This window comes from Triticum aestivum, chromosome 4B (genome assembly GCF_018294505.1).
Source record: "Triticum aestivum cultivar Chinese Spring chromosome 4B, IWGSC CS RefSeq v2.1, whole genome shotgun sequence".
Lineage (NCBI taxonomy): Eukaryota > Viridiplantae > Streptophyta > Magnoliopsida > Poales > Poaceae > Triticum > Triticum aestivum.
The window spans coordinates 166,448,517-166,465,806 of NC_057804.1; positions in this window are offsets into that span (position 1 = coordinate 166,448,517).

Genomic DNA, 17,290 nt, shown 5'->3' on the forward strand with positions numbered 1-17,290 from the left:
GCAATGCTCACTGTTCATCCAATCGATTGGCTTCAGTTAGCAGCAGAAGCAAAGGAATCGCTCGATCGGCTTCAGTTAACAGCCATCGATCGATCGCTCGGGTTCAGTAACGCGTAGCCTGTAGTGCAATCGCTCGGGTTCAGTTAGAGCTCAACGCCTCGCTCGGGTTCAGTTAGAGCCAACGCCTCGCACACACGCGCGTACGTGTACGAGAGAAACGCGCATCGCTCGGCCCCCGACCTCCCACCGTAACCGGGAACTCCCTGAAATTTTCCTCCCCCTCGCTTCTACCACGGTGTTTTCCGTCATGGACGGTCCAAAGAATGTCATGCAGCTGCGTCTCTGGCCCGCCCAGGATGAATAGCCCATTTTCTGTCATGATTTGTTGTCATAGAAGTAGGAGCCCACCACATCTATGATGATACTGGGTTTTGTCACAATTATCGTCATAGAAGTGTCATATGTATGACAGGAAAAAAATTCGTTCGGCCCAAAATATCACGGATGTGTCTTTTTTTGTAGTGGAGCCGAGGACACTTCTCCTCCTATGTTGAGAACCAAATATGTTTGGATCTCCGAACCTCTCGAGGCGGATACTCTACCATCAAGCGGGACTCCAAGTACCCTGAACTCTGTCTCGGATACTGGATCGGGGGGACACTTCGAGCTCCCTAGATCCGAATGCCCTCAGCCATTATCGCATATAGAGCTTCACGGAATTTTCACATGTAGTGCAAAAGTACTACGCGATGGGAAGCACATGGAAGGCCCAGAAAACTCAGTTAGATCCCGTTGCCTTTAAGAAGTATGCGACCCGGACTAAACGGACGCACCCTAGTGAGGCATCCGATCATCAACCTCTCAGCAGAGAAAATAAACCCTTTACGGGATATAGATCCGTTCTTGACAAACACCTTGATAAGCCCTGTCCGATACATGCGACCTTAAGCATAGACCCAACCCATAGCCTTCGAGCATGTTGGGTACTACGGTAGGTGGCAAAGAGTGGAGAGGCCATCCTTGCCACCATCACTCCAGGGAAATACTCCCTATAAAGGAACGATTTCAACATCCTCACGGTCTTCGAGACCTTTTCTTCAAATAAATGGTGAAAAAGGTCACTCCGTGATCTCACCAAAGTACACCAAGTTACTGCACTGAGCCCATGGAACGACGCGGCAATAACCTTCACTGCCGAAGACGAACCAAAGGCTCGGATAGTCCGAGCACCCGCTGCCCTAGTCCTAAACCCCATTGTGGATGGTTTTTGGCTTACTAAAGTACTCATCGACGGCGACAGTGGGATTAACCTCATCTATGAAGATACGCTCGACAAAATGCAGATCGATAGAACATGCATCGAACAAAGCAATACCACCTTTTGTGGTATCATTCCCAGTCGTGAAGCATGATGCTCTGGGAGAATTGCATTGGATGTGGTGTTCGGGACGACCGAAAATGACAGGTCCGAAGAGTTGCTCTTTCATGTGGTCCCCTTCAGTAGTGGATACCACGCCATCCTTGGACGGGATGCCTTCTCACGCTTCCAGGCTATACCCCATTACGGGTATATGAAGCTTAAAATGCCCGGACACAAAGAAATCATTACAATATCGAGCGATCCGGACAAAGCGCTTCGTGCCAAAAACAAAACCGCATCCTTGGCCCTCAAGGCATTATCCGAAGCCCTAACGGCTGAAGAACTGACCACCCCACGGTCCACGATGGACAAGGATGATGTGATCCTCGACAAGAGTCCTAAATCCACCTCTTTCAAGCCAGTAGAGGAAATAGTCAAATTTCAAGTGCACCCGACGGGCCCCAACAAGACAGCGTGTATTGGAGCACAGCTGGATCCAGTAGTGGATGTCGCTTTACGCACATTCTTGCGCGAATACTGGGATACTTTTGCTTGGCACCCTTCAGATATATCAGGCATCCCCCGCAGGCTGGCCAAACACAGCCTAAAAATAATTAAGGGGTTCAAACCCGTTAAGCAGACACTGCGGCAATTTTCCGAACCCAAGAGTCAATCTGTCAGGACCCCGACTCGATGCCACATCGATCTAGCATGTAACACCTCATATCACTTTGCGGCCTCACGCATGGTATTCCCACGGGTGTCGTCTTACCTTTGCCCGGGACCGTTTGCGCCTTTTGGCACACGTATATGATAGTGTCTCTAGCATCCATATGGTAAAAAGCCAGCGCTGACATGGCTAGTCGTAAACCCAAAGTGGCACAGACTTACAGGGACAGGCATCCATGACCCAGCATCGAATGTGTCGGTCATCAACAAGTGAATCCGGGCTGTAGCACTGGGCTAGCAGGACTCCGGTATTCATCGCGTGACATTTCCCCGAAGGGACAGACACAGGAACGAAGAAGGACACATGCCGGCCAGCCTAAGTGTTTCGGAGCAGTAGCAAGCTACCAAGGCTCAGTGGGAACACTAGGAGACATTTCCCGGTAAGAGAGGCTACTAAGAATAAACAACTAGATAGTCATATCCCACACATATCAAGCATTTCAATCATACACACAATATGCTCGATATGTGCAAATACAACAAGGCATCACAACATGACTCTACAATACATGTACTTTATTTAAGGCTCAGAGAGCCATACATAGCATACACACAAGTATGGGTCACACGACCCAGCATTCAAGTCATACAGACATACAAGCCAACAGCGGAAGTAAACTTGTCTGAGTACAGACAACTAGTAAAATAAAAGAGGCTTGGGAAAGTCTGGCTATACTACGTGGGCCTTCACAAGCTCAGGATCACCACCTGGGCCTCGGTCTACTCATCGATGTCAATGTCTACGAAGAACCCATCAGAAGGGGTTGGAGCGTCTTCTGAAAAAATGTAAATTAAAGCAACATGAGTACAAAGATTCTACATACATGCACATTATCAAGAAGGCTTGGTGGGGTTATTGCAGCAAGCCAGCTTTGACTCTTGGCTAAACTATCCTACGATACACCAACTTGAAATGGTTTTGCACACACGAGTCCACTACTCACCACTTCAATACACCACCAAGGATCCACCTCCGTCATCCTACAGAAGAGCCATCCTCGGCACTCACGCTTATCTTGAGATTTTTAGTAGTTTCCAGTTTACTTGTCTATGAACTGTATAGGCAACCAAGTAGTCCTTTACCGCGGACGTGGCTATTCGAATAGATAATGTTAACCCTGCAGGGGTGTACTTCTTCATACATGTTTCCACCACTTAGCGTCTGCACACGACATGTGCTCGGCCGACTTCAAGCGAAAGCCGACGTGGGTGTAGACCACGACCTACCTAAACACCTAAGTCTCTAGTCCAGGTTTATCGCCTATCCAGGTTCCATCCGCCGAGGTTTCCCATACGGCCCCGAACGATGTGTACAGGGTTCCCGAGATACCTAACGGGTATCCGGTACACCGTGCCACGTACCTACCGCATCACAGCCCACCCCTATGGTCAGCACTGTCCACGGCCTCCAGTAGGCTACAAACACCAGAAACTACTTGCAACTCCTGGACAGAGGACTAGGATGAATAAGAAGTCGAGCGGGGTCATATTTCAGGGCCCAATGCATGGTATTAGCTGTATCTTAAATCACACATACAGATCTCAATGCCTAATGTCGGCTTCAATGAAACAACCCACCATGTACTCCTACATGGCCTTTCATCGATACCTTTACCAAACCGTGTTCACCACATCTCTCTCATTATCGGCACGATCATTTCACTCTAGCCCATCACCCAGATGAACCAGACCTGACACGACTCTAAGCATAGCAGGCATAGCTAGGTAGGAACAACACATACATATGGCTCAAACAACTCCTACACATGCTAGTGGGTTTCATCTAGTTACTGTGTCAATGACAGGTCATGCAGAGGAAAAGGGTTCAACTACCGTAGCACACAGCAGTTTGAAACGCGTTGTCTTAATGCTGTAAAAGAGAGCAGGAGCAAGAACATGGGATTGTATCGATATGATCAAATGGTTGGTTGCTTGCCTCGTGGGTCGATGCACTGATATTGTTCTTCGTTAGGGTAATCGTGGTACTCCTCGGAGGCAGAACCTGCCGCAAAGAGCACCGATACACAACATTACCAAACAATATGCAACAATATGATGCATGCATGAAACATGGCAATATGAGTGTGTTGGGCTAATGCAACTAGAACCAGATGGGTTTGAACCATTTTGAATCAAAGATTCAATTTTCAAACTCATACATGGCCCTTATAAGTGCTTATCTAGTTCTGCTCTAAACATCAGGTTAGCTTGCTTAAACATGCATGAAACCAGTACAGATGGATAGATTGGATTTTTCTGATCATTTTTCATATATAACACTTTGCATTTGGAGTTATGGTTGATTTACTATGATTTTTTGAAGTTTGGGGTATTTTCTGGAATTTATAAATCATTCTGGATTTATTTTAATTCCAGAAAAGAATTACTGCGTCAGCATGATGTCATGCTGACCTTAGCAAGTCAACAGGCCGGTCCAGGTTAAACTAACCAGTGGGTCCCGCATGTCAGTAGTTAATTAAACTAACTTAATTTAGTTTAAACTAATCTGGGTTAATTAGCAGAGGGGGCCCCACTTGTCATAGACTCAGGGAAGTCAAACTGGGCCCACCCTGGTCAAGGTCAAAGTCAAACACGCCGGCGTCTAGCCGCCGGCGAGGCCGAACGCGGCGGCGGAAGTGATTTTGTGCATTCCGGCGACCCAAAGGGCGGCGGAGGGCATCTACGCGTAGCTGAGACCGAGCCGCGGCTACTGGTGGTGGTGGTTGAGCTCGGGGTGGCCGGAGACGTCGCCGGCGACGACTTTGGCGGTCGCCGGAGTTGGGTGAAGATGGATCCGACGCTATGGGGCACGGCGAGGCCCGTGGTGAAGTGCATTGGGCCCCTGGAGACACGGTGAGTGTGTTAGACAAGGTGGGGTGGCCGGTGGTTAGCCGGAGACGAGCTCCGTGGCGGCGCGTGCGGTGAACTTTGTGTGCTCGCGGTGGTGCACGAGAGCAAGAAAAGGAAGGGGGAGGAGGTAGCCAAGCTCACGTCGATCTCGAGGGAGCAAGCGACGCGGTCGGGGACGAGCTGGTGCGGCGGCGACGGCGAAGGGGATCTCCGGCGATGGCGGTTCGGTCGAGGTCAGTGCGGTGGCTTCGGGGCACGCGAGCGCTCGGGGCTCGGCTAGCTCGAAGGAGTAGAGGGTGGCGAAGCTCCTGGACACGGTGGCGTAGCGCGAGGTTGACGGAGAGCGCGACTACGGCGAGGGTGCGGCGGCGGTGGCATCGGCCATGGCGTGGGAGAGCGAGGGAGAGGAGCTGGGGCTGAATGAGAGTGTCTAGGGGGTTCGGGGCACGACGTGGAGCTCATCCAAGGTCACAGGGGGGCGAGAGGGGGAAGCAGGGCGACGGGTAGCTGCGTGGCGCATGCTGCGGCCGCCGTCGAGCACCTGCCTGCCTGCCTGGCCAAGCCAAGCAGCTCGCTGGAGCGGTGGCTGGGCTGGGCCAGCAGGTGGGCCTCTGGGTGGCGCCAGGTAAGTCTTTCCCCTTTTTTCTGTTTATGTTTTTATTCTGTAAGTTTGTTGAATTTCTAAAAATACCTAGGCAACTCCAAAATTCACCAAACTGCAACTGGTCCTTAGTTGGAATATTTCCAGCAAGGAACATTTTAGTTTGGGTTTATTTGAGCATTAAAATATTTTTATAAATTTTAAATGCCCAAATTCAAATACTTATGATTTAATTCAAAGACCTTAGGATGACCTAGAAAGTTGTGCATCACTTTTGGCAGAGGTTCTGAACAAAGACAAAAATGATGGACATTTTAGAAGGCCATTTCAGGTTCATTGAAAATGTTTTTAGTAAACCCTAGTTGGTTTCAGAGGGGGCTGGGGGTTCTGTCATCTCCATTTCAAGTTTCTGTTGAGAAAAATAGACATGATGCAACACTCTAATGCATGAACTATCTAGGGTGTGACAACTCACCCCCACTCAAAAGAATCTCGTCCCGAGATTTTGGTTCCTCCGGGAAGAAGGCGGGGTACTCAAGTCAAAGACGATCCTCCCTTTCCCAAGTTGCTTCCTTCTCAGAATGATGCGACCATTGAACCTTGAGAAACATGATATTATGGTGTCGAGTGGTACACTCGGCTTGATCGAGGATACGAACGGGGTACTCTCGATACGTAAGATTATCTTGAAAATCAAGCGTTTCATGGTCCACTCCACGGATAGGATCTGAGAAGCAACGCCTGAGTTGAGAAACGTGGAAGACATCATGGACTCTGAAGAGATGCGGAGGTAGTTCCAATTGGTAGGCAACTTCTCCTCGTTTAGCGAGAATGCGAAAAGGTCCAATGTAACGAGGAGCCAATTTGCCTTTGATACCGAAACGATGGGTTCCCTTCAGAGGAGTAACCCGAAGATAAGCTTTCTCGTCAACCTCAAAAGTCATAGCCTTATGTTTTCGGTCGTATTGACTCTTTTGACGAGATTGAGCTGTTTTCAAATTTTCACGAACAATGCGAACTTTCTCTTCTGCTTCCTGGACCATGTCCGGGCCAAAGAATTGTCTTTCCCCGGTTTCTGACCAGTTAAGAGGCGTTCGACACCTTCGTCCATAGAGAACTTCAAAAGGGGCTTTACCCAAACAAGATTGATAGCTGTTGTTATAAGCAAATTTGGCAAATGGAAGGCATTTCTCCCAATCCATTCCGAATGAGATAACAGAAGCTCGAAGCATGTCTTCTAGAATCTGGTTGACACGTTCTACTTGACCACTTGATTGGGGGTGAAAGGCGGTGCTAAAAGAAAGGCGGGTTCCCTTAGCATTTTCAAAACTTTCCCAAAATCGAGAGGTGAAGAGACTTCCTCGATCCGAGTTAATTTCCAAGGGAACACCATGGAGAGACACTATTCAGGAGATGTACAAGTCTGCTAATTGACTAGCAGTTATACTCTCACGAACAGGTAAGAAATGGGCCACTTTGGAAAGACGATCGACAATGATGAAGATAGCATTATTCCCTCTCTTGGTCCTGGGAAAACCGGTGATGGAATCCATACCAATTTTGTCCCATTTCCATTCAGGAATAGCTAAGGGTTGAAGGGTGCCAGCAGGCCGTTGATGCTCTACTTCTACACGACGACAGACGTCATAGCTAGCAACAAACTGAGCAATGTCTCTCTTCATCCTAGTCCACCAGAACCTCTGGCATAGGTCCTGATACATCTTAGTACTACCGGGTTGAATGGTGAGAGGAGATTCATGAGCCTCCTTAAGGATCAACTGTCATAGATGCTGGTTCTTGGGAACCACTAAACGGTTCTCAAAGTACACAACACCATGATCATTTGTGGAGAAACACCTAGCACCTCCGCTAGCAATGTTCTCCTTGATCCTAGATATCCCTTTATCTCGCTTTTGGGTACCGATAATTTGATCCGTAAGAGTAGGTTTCGCCACCAAGGTGGAAAGAAAGCCTTGAGGAACAATGAGAAGGTTAAGCTTCCGAAATTCCTCATGGAGAAGCGGTTGACTTTGTTGTAACATCAGATTGTTACAATAAGATTTACGACTTAGTGCATCAGCCATGACGTTGGCTTTTCCTGGGGTGTAAGTTATCCCTAAGTCGAAATCTGTGATCAACTCAACCCCACGTCTTTGCCTGAGATTCAGATCCGGTTGGGTGAAGATGTGCTTCAGACTTTGGTGATCGGTGAAGATTTCGCAACGATTACCGAGGAGGTAATGTCGCCAGGTTTTAAGTGCATAGACTACAGCTGCAAGCTCTAGATCATGAGTAGGATAATTCTCCTCATGTGGGTGCAATTGCCGTGAAGCATAAGCAATTACGTGACGATCTTGAATGAGAATGCAACCTAGTCCATGTCGCGAGGCATCGCAATAGATAACAATGTCCTTAGAGAAATCTGGTGGTACCAATACGGGAGCAGATGTCAGGCGTCTTTTCAGTTCCTGAAAGCTGTGCTCACATTGTGGAGTCCACTCGAACTTTTTATCTTTCTTGAGGAGTTCACTTAGAGGTTTGGCAACTTTGGAGAAGTTCTCGACAAAGCGACGACAATAGCTCGCTAAGCCGAGGAAACTCCGAACTTGCTTGACTGATTCAGCTGGAGTCCAATTAAGGACGGCTTGAACTCGCTCGGGATTAACAGCAATACCTTTACCGGAAATTACATGCCCTAGATAGGTCACTTCCGGCAACCAAAATTCACATTTGGAGAACTTGGCATAAAGGCGATGCTCTCGAAGTTTCATCAACACTAGCCTTAGATGTTCGGCATGTTCTTCCTCGTTCTTGGAGTAGATGAGTATATCATCGAGGTAAACCACGACGAATTTATGCAAATACTCCATGAAGATTGAGTTCATTAACCGAGAAAAGGTGGCTGGGGCGTTGGTTAACCCGAAGGACATGACGGTGTACTCGTATTGGCCATAGCGAGTAACAAAAGCCGTTTTAGGAATGTCCTCGTTCTGGATTTTGATTTGATGGTAGCCCAACCTCAAATCCATTTCGGAGAAGACTGAGGATCCAGCGAGCTGATCATACAGGTCGTTGATCCTGGGGAGCGGATACTTGTTCTTAATTGTGACCAAATTGACAGGTCAATAATCTACAACCATCCGGTCCGTACCATCCTTCTTCTTAACGAAGAGAACGGGGCAAGCCCATGGAGATGAACTAGGTTGGATGAAACCCTTCTTCAAGGACTCATCGAGTTGTTTCTTAAGTTCGGCTAGTTCAAAAGGTGCCATCTTATAGGGTCTTCTGGAAATTGGGACAGTTCCTGGAATGAGATCTTTCAAAAACTCAACATCTCTGTCAGGTGGAACACCTGGCAATTCTTCTGGAAAGACATCCGGAAAGTCACGGACTACCGGAACGTCTTCGAGGTCCGGCAACGGGCTGGCGTTAAGAGGATATAGATGTCGCTTGGCTACTCGGGTCAAGACATTGACTATCTTCCCCGAAGGATGGGTGAGTTGAACAGTCCTAGAGAAACAATCATTTTTAGCATGATGGGCCAACATCCAGTCCATGCCCAAAATGATATTAATATCCAAAGATTTGAGAGCTATCAAAGATGCGAGAAAAACAAGTCTGTCGACTTGGATTTCATTCCCATGGCTTACTCTAGAAGTTTGCCATTTGGATCCCGGGGTTTGAATTACCATGGGGGTAGGCATCTCACCGAATGTGGTGTTATGCAGACGAGCATAGCTCTCGGATATAAATGAATGAGATGCTCCTGTATCGAAAAGAACAGATGCCGGGTGGCAATTAACAAGGAGCGTACCAAGAACGACGTTGGGATCCTCTCGAGCTTCCTCAGCAGAGATACAGTTGACATGGCCACGTGCAGCGGTGGCCGGCTTGGCGTAGAACACTTTCCCTGCCGGCTTGCGACGGCCAACAGCTTTTCCAGATTGGTTGGGATTGGTCTGGGGACACTCGCGCAGGTAGTGGCCCGATTCCCCACATTTAAAGCAAGTCACAGAGCTGGTACGTGGAGGAGCACTGTTGGTTGGACCACCATAGGGCTTGGCTGGTGCAAACTGTTGAGCGGGGCGAGGCGCTTGAAAGGATGGCCTCGGTGTGAACCTGGGTGGCAGGGCAGTGTTAGGCACCCACACGCGGCGCTTCTGAGGGCCAGCACCGGATGAGGAACCCATGTCACGGCCATGCTTGCGTGTTGCTTCATAATCGGTCTGACCAGACTCAGCACTGATGGCTTTGTTAACAAGCTTCTGAAAAGATGTGCACTCATGCAGACGGAGGTCGCGGTGAAGCTCAGGACTAAGTCCCTTGCGGAACCTTGCTTGCTTCTTGGCATCAGTAGAGACTTCCTCAGTTGCATATCGTGCTAGGTTACCGAACTCCCTGATGTATGCATCCATAGAGAGTCGACCTTGAGTGAAACTGCAGAACTCCTCACGTTTACGGTCCATGAGACCCTCCGGAATGTGATGTTCACGGAAAGCCTCGCTGAATTCAGCCCAAGTAGTGACATGGCCCGCTGGGCGCATAGCTCCATAGTTCTCCCACCATAGACTGGCGGGGCCTTCAAGATGATATGCAGCAAAGGTGACCTTGTCAGCCTCAGCTACTAGCGCAGAACGCAGTTTGTGAGTAATACCGCGAAGCCAGTCATCGGCGTCGAGAGGCTCGACGGAGTGGTGGAAAGTGGGTGGATGTAACTTGATGAAATCACTGAGTGACACCAAGTTATTCCTCTGATGGTGTGCTGTGTTTTGCTCGATGCGCTCCAACAAATGGTTAGTCTCCCGCTTGTTTCTCTCGGCTTCCAGCATAACTTCGGCCAGAGAGGGAGGGTGAGGCAGGTTTGTTCCCCCAACTCTATTGCCTTCGGCCTGCTCTGGGGGAGCAGGGTTGGTGCGGGTGTTAACCATCCTAGGAAAACAAAACAATAGTTTAGTCCGGGATGATAGGATTCTGACATAGAATGTAGAATGTAATGGATAACTTGGAATGTAAGATGATCATCCGTATGACATGGTAGATACAGAAATTGCTTCTTGTTGGAAATATGCCCTAGAGGCAATAATAAAAGTGTTATTATTATATTTCCTTGTTCATGATAATTGTCTTTTATTCATGCTATAACTGTATTATCCGGAAATCGTAGTACACGTGTGAATACATAGACCACAATATGTCCCTAGTGAGCCTCTAGTTGACTAGCTCGTTGTGATCAACAGATAGTCACGGTTTCCTGGCTATGGACATTGGATGTCGTTGATAACGGGATCACATCATTAGGAGAATGATGTGATGGACAAGACCCAATCCTAAGCCTAGCACAAAGATCGTGTATTTCGTTTGCTAGAGCTTTGCCAATGTCAAGTATCTCTTCCTTTGACCATGAGAGCGTGTAACTCCTGGATACCGTAGGAGTTCTTTTGGTGTATCAAACGTCACAACGTAACTGGGTGACTATAAAGGTGCACTACAGGTATCTCCGAAAGTATCTATTGTTTTATGCGGATCGAGACTGGGATTTGTCACTCCGTGTAAACGGAGAGGTATCTCTGGGCCCACTCGGTAGGACATCATCATATGCGCAATGTGACCAAGGAGTTGATCACGGATGATGTGTTACGGAACGAGTAAAGTGACTTGCCGGTAACGAGATTGAACAAGGTATTGGATACCGACGATCGAATCTCGGGCAAGTAACATACCGATAGACAAAGGGAATTGAATACGGGATTGATTAAGTCCTTGACATCGTGGTTCATCCGATGAGATCATCGTGGAACATGTGGGAGCCATCATGGGTATCCAGATCCCGCTGTTGGTTATTGACCGGAGCACGTCTCGGTCATGTCTGCATGTCTCCCGAACCCGTAGGGTCTACACACTTAAGGTTCAATGACGCTAGGGTTATAAAGGAAGTTTGTATGTGGTTACCGAATGTTCTTCGGAGTCCCGGATGAAATCCCGGACGTCACGAGGAGTTCCGGAATGGTCCGGAGGTAAAGATTTATATATGGGAAGTCCTATTTTGGCCACCGGAAAATGTTTGGGATTTTTCGGTATTGTACCGGGAAGGTTCTAGAAGGTTCCGGAGTGGGGCCCACCTGCATGGGGGGGCCCACATGAACGTGGGTAGTGGGGGCAAGGCCCCACACCCCTGGTCAAGGCGCACCAAGATCCCCCCTTAGAAGGAATAAGATCATATCCCAAAGGGATTAGATCAAGATCCCTAAAAAGGGGGGATAACAATCGGTGGGGAAGGAAATGATGGGATTTCTTTCCTCCCACCTTGGCCAACGCCCCAATGGACTTGGAGGGCAAGAAACCAGCCCCTCCACGCCTATATATAGTGGGGAGACGCATGGGAGCTTCAGACGAAGTTCTGGCGCAGCCCTTCCCCTCTCCCAAGTCTTCCTCCTCTCCCGCGGTGCTTGGCGAAGCCCTGCAGGATTGCCACGCTCCTCCACCACCACCACGCCGTTGTGCTGCTGTTGGATGGAGTCTTCCTCAACCTCTCCCTCTCTCCTTGCTGGATCAAGGCGTGGGAGACGTCACCGGGCTGTACGTGTGTTGAACGCGGAGGTGCCGTGCGTTCGGCACTTGATCATCGGTGATTTGAATCACGACGAGAACGACTCCTTCAACCCCGTTCACTTGAACGCTTCCGCTTAGCGATCTACAAGGGTATGTAGATGCACTCTCTTTCTACTCGTTGCTGGTCTCTCCATAGATAGATCTTGGTGACACGTAGGAAAATTTTGAATTTCTGCTACGTTCCCCAACAGTGGCATCATGAGCTAGGTCTATGCGTAGATTCTTTGCACGAGTAGAACACAAAGTAGTTGTGGGCGTTGATTTTATTCAATATTCTTACCGTTACTAGTCCAATCTTGTTTCGACGGTATTATGGGATGAAGCGGCCCGGACCGACCTTACACGTACTCTTACGTGAGACAGGTTCCACCGATTGACATGCACTCGGTGCATAAGGTGGCTAGCGGGTGCCAGTCTCTCCCACTTTAGTCGGAACGGATTCGATGAAAAGGGTCCTTATGAAGGGTAAATAGCAATTGGCATATTGTGGTCTTGCGTAGGTAAGAAACGTTCTTGCTAGAAACCCATAGCAGCCACGTAAAACATGCAACAACAATTAGAGGACGTCTAACTTATTTTTGCAGGGTATGCTATGTGATGTGATATGGCCAAGTAGAATGTGATGAATGATATGTGATGTATGAGATTGATCATGTTCTTGTAATAGGATTCACGACTTGCATGTCGATGAGTATGACAACCGGCAGGAGCCATAGGAGTTGTCTTAATTTATTGTATGACCTGCGTGTCATTGAACAACGCCATGTAACTTACTTTACTTTATTGCTAAACACGTTAGCCATAGAAGTAGAAGTAGTCGTTGGCGTGACAACTTCATGAAGACACGATGATGGAGATCATGATGATGGAGATCATGGTGTCAAGCCGGTGACAAGATGATCATGGAGCCCCGAAGATGAAGATCAATGGAGCTATATGATATTGGCCATATCATGTCACAACTATATAATTGCATGTGATGTTTATTATGATTATGCATCTTGTTTACTTAGGACGACGGTAGTAAATAAGATGATCCCTTACAAAATTTCAAGAAGTGTTCTCCCCTAACTGTGCACCATTGCTACAGTTCGTCGCTTCTAAGCACCACGTGATGATCGGGTGTGATGGATTCTTACGTTCACATACAACGGGTGTAAGACAGTTTTACATAGCGAAAACACTTAGGGTTAACTTGACGAGCCTAGCATGTACAGACATGGCCTCGGAACACGGAGACCGAAAGGTCGAGCATGAGTTGTATAGTAGATACGATCAACATGAAGATGTTCACCGATGATGACTAGTCCGTCTCACGTGATGATCGGACACGGCCTAGTTGACTCGGATCATGTAATCACTTAGATGACCAGAGGGATGTCTATCTGAGTGGGAGTTCATAAGATGAACTTAGTTATCCTGAACATAGTCAAAAGACCTTTTGCAAATTATGTCGTAGCTCGCGCTTTAGTTCCACTGTTTAGATATGTTCCTAGAGAAAATATAGTTGAAAGTTGACAGTAGCGATTATGCGGACAGTAGAAAGCTTATGTCCTTAATGCACTGCTCAGTGTGCTGAACCCCAAACGTCGTTTGTGGATGTTTCGAACATCGAACATACACGTTTTGATAACTACGTGATAGTTCAGTTAAATGGTTTAAGTAGAGGCACCAAAGACGTTTTCGAAACATCGCGGAACATATGAGATGTTTCGAGGGCTGAAATTGGGATTTCAGGCTCGTGCTCACGTCAAGGGGTATAAGACCTCCGACGATTCTCTTAGCCTGCAAGCTAAGGGAGAAAATCTCAATCGTTGAGCTTGTGCTCAGATTGTCTGAGTGCAACAATCACTTGAATTGAGTGGGAGTTGATCTTCCAAATGAGATAGTGATGTTTCTCCAAAGTCATTGCCACCAAGCTGCTAGAGCTTCGTGATGAACTATAACATATCAGGGATAGACATGATGATCCTTGAGGTATTCACGATGTTTGACACCGCGAAAGTAGAAATCAAGAAGGAGCATCAATTGTTGATGGTTGGTGAAACCACTAGTTTTAAGAAGGGCAAGGGCAAGAAGGGATACTTCATGAAACGGCAAATCAGCTGCTGCACCAGTGAAGAAACCCGAGGTTGAACCCAAACCCGAGACTAAGTGCTTCTGTGATAAGGGGAATAGCCGCTAGAGCAGAATTACCCTAGATACTTGGTAGATAAGAAGGCTGGCAAGGTCGACAGAAGTATATTGGATATACATTATGTTAATGTGTACTTTACTAGTACTCCTAGTAGCACCAGGGTATAAGATACCGGTTCGGTTGCTAAGTGTTAGTAACTCGAAATAAAGAGCTACGGAATAAACGGAGACTAGCTAAAGGTGAGCTGACGATATGTGTTGGAAGTGTTTCCAAGTTTGATGTGATCAAACATCGCACGCTCCCTCTACCATCAAGATTAGTATTAAACCTGAATAATTGTCATTTGGTGCTTGCGTTGAGCATAGACATGATTGGATTATGTCTATCGCAATACGGTTATTCATTTAAGGAGAATAATGATTACTCTATTTATTTGAATAAAACCTTCAATGGTCTTGCACCTAAAGGAATGGTTTATTGAATCTCGATCGTAATGATACACATTTTCATGCCAAAAGATATAAGATAGTAATGATAGTACCACTTACTTGTGGCACTGCCATGTAAGTCATAATGGTATAAAACGCATGAAGAAGCTCCATGTTGATGGATCTTTGGACTCACTCGTTTTAGAAAAGTTTGAGACATGCGAACCATGTCTATTGGTGTATACGCATGAAGAAACTCCATGCAGATGGATCGTTTGGACTCACTTGATTTTGAATCACTTGAGATATGCAAATCATACCACATGGGCAAGATGACTGAAAATCCTCGTTTTCAGTAAGATGGAACAAGATAGCAACTTGTTGGAAGTAACACATTTTGATGTATCCAATCCAATGAGTGCTGAGGCATGCAGTGAATATCGTTATGATCTTACTTCACAGATGATTCGAGTAGATGTTGAGAATATTTACTTGATGAAATACAAGTCTGAATTATTGAATGGTTCAAGTAATTTTAGAGTGAAGTAGAAGATCATTGTGACAAGAGGATAAAAATCTATGATGTGAATATCTAAGTTACGAGTTTTGGCACACAATTAAGACATTGTGGAAATTGTTTCGCAATTAATACCGCCTGGAACACCATAGTGTGATGGTGTGTCCGAACATCATAGTTGCACCCTATTGGATATGGTGCGTACCATGATGTCTCTTATCGAATTACCACAATTGTCCATGGGTTAGGCATTAGAGACAACCACATTCACTTTAAATAGGGCACCACGTAATTCCGTTGAGATGACACCGTATGAATTATGGTTTAGAGAAACATAAGTTGTCGTTTCTTAAAGGTTTGGGGCTGCAACGCTTATGTGAAAAAGTTTCAGGATTGATAAGCTCGAACCCAAAGCGGATAAAATGCATCTTCATAGGACACCCAAAACAGTTGGGTATACCTCCTGTCTCAGATCCGAAAGAAATAAGGGATTGTTTCTAGAATCAGGTACTTTCTCGAGGAAAAGTTTCTCTCGAAAGAATTGAGTGGGAGGATGGTGGAGACTTGATGAGGTTATTGAACCATCAGTTCAACAAGTGTGTAGCAGGGCACAGGAAGTTGTTCCTGTGGCACCTACACCAATTGAAGTAGAAGCTTATGATAGTGATCATGAAGTTTCGGATCAAGTCACTACCGTACCTTGTAGGGTGACATGGATACGTACTACTTCAGAGTGGTACGTAATCCTGTCTTGGAAGTCATGTTGCTAGACAACAATGAGCCTACGAGCTATGTAGAAGCGATGGTGGGCCCGGATTCCGATAAATGGCTTGAGGCCATAAAATCCGAGAGAGGATCCATGTATGAAAACAAAGTGAAGACTTTGGCAGAACGGCTCGATGGTCGTAAGGCAAATGAGTATGGATGGATTTTAAAAGGAAGACAGACAATGATGGTAAGAATTACCATTAAGAAAGCTCGACTTGTCGTTAAGATGTTTTCCGACAAGTTCAAGGAGTTGACTACGATGAGATTTTCTCACTCGTAGCGATGCTAAGAGTCTGTTGGAATTATATTAGTGATTACTGCATTACTTATGAAATCTTGCAGATAGGATGTCAAAACATTGTTTCCTCGACGATTTTCTTGAGGAAAGGTTGTATGTGATACAACCGGAAGGTTTTGTCAATCCCGAAAGATGCTAATAAGTATGCAAAGCTCCAGCAATCCTTCTAAGGACTGGAGTGAGCATCTCGAAGTTGGAATGTATGCTTTGATGATGATCAAAGATTTTTGGTTTGTACAAAGTTTATGAGAAACTTGTATTTCCAAAGAAGTGAGTGGGAGCACTATAGAATTTCTGATGAGTATATGTTGTTGACATATTGTTGATCAGAAATGACGTAGAATTTCTGGAAAGCATATAGGGTTATTTTGAAAGTGTTTTTCAATGAAAGCCTGGATTAAGCTACTTGAACATTGAGCATCAAGATCTATAAGGATAGATCAAAATGCTTAATAATACTTTCAAATGAGCACATACCTTGACATGATCTTGAAGGTGTTCAACATGGACCAGTCAAAGAAGGAGTTCTTGCCTGAGTTGTAAGGTACGAAGTTAAGACTTAAAGCTCGACCTCGGCAGAATAGAGAGAAAGGACGAAGGTCGTCCCCTATGCTTAAGATATAGGCTCTACAGTATGCCATGCTGAGTACCGCACCTGAAATGTGCCTTGCCATGAGTCAGTCAATGGGTACAAGAGTGATCCATGAATGGATCACAGACAGCGGTCAAAGTTATCCTTGTTAACTAGTGGACTAAGGAATTTTCTAGATTATGGAGGTGGTAAAAGAGTTCGTCGTAAAGGTTACGTCGATGCAAGCTTAACACCTATCCGGATAGCTCTAAGAAGAGATACCAGATACGTATTATGGGGCAACAATTTAGAATAGCTCCAAGTAGAACAGTTATTTGGAATAGCTCCAAATAGAGCATGGTAGCTACATCTAGGAGATGACATAGAGATTTGTAAAGCACGCGCGGATCTGAAAGGTTCGG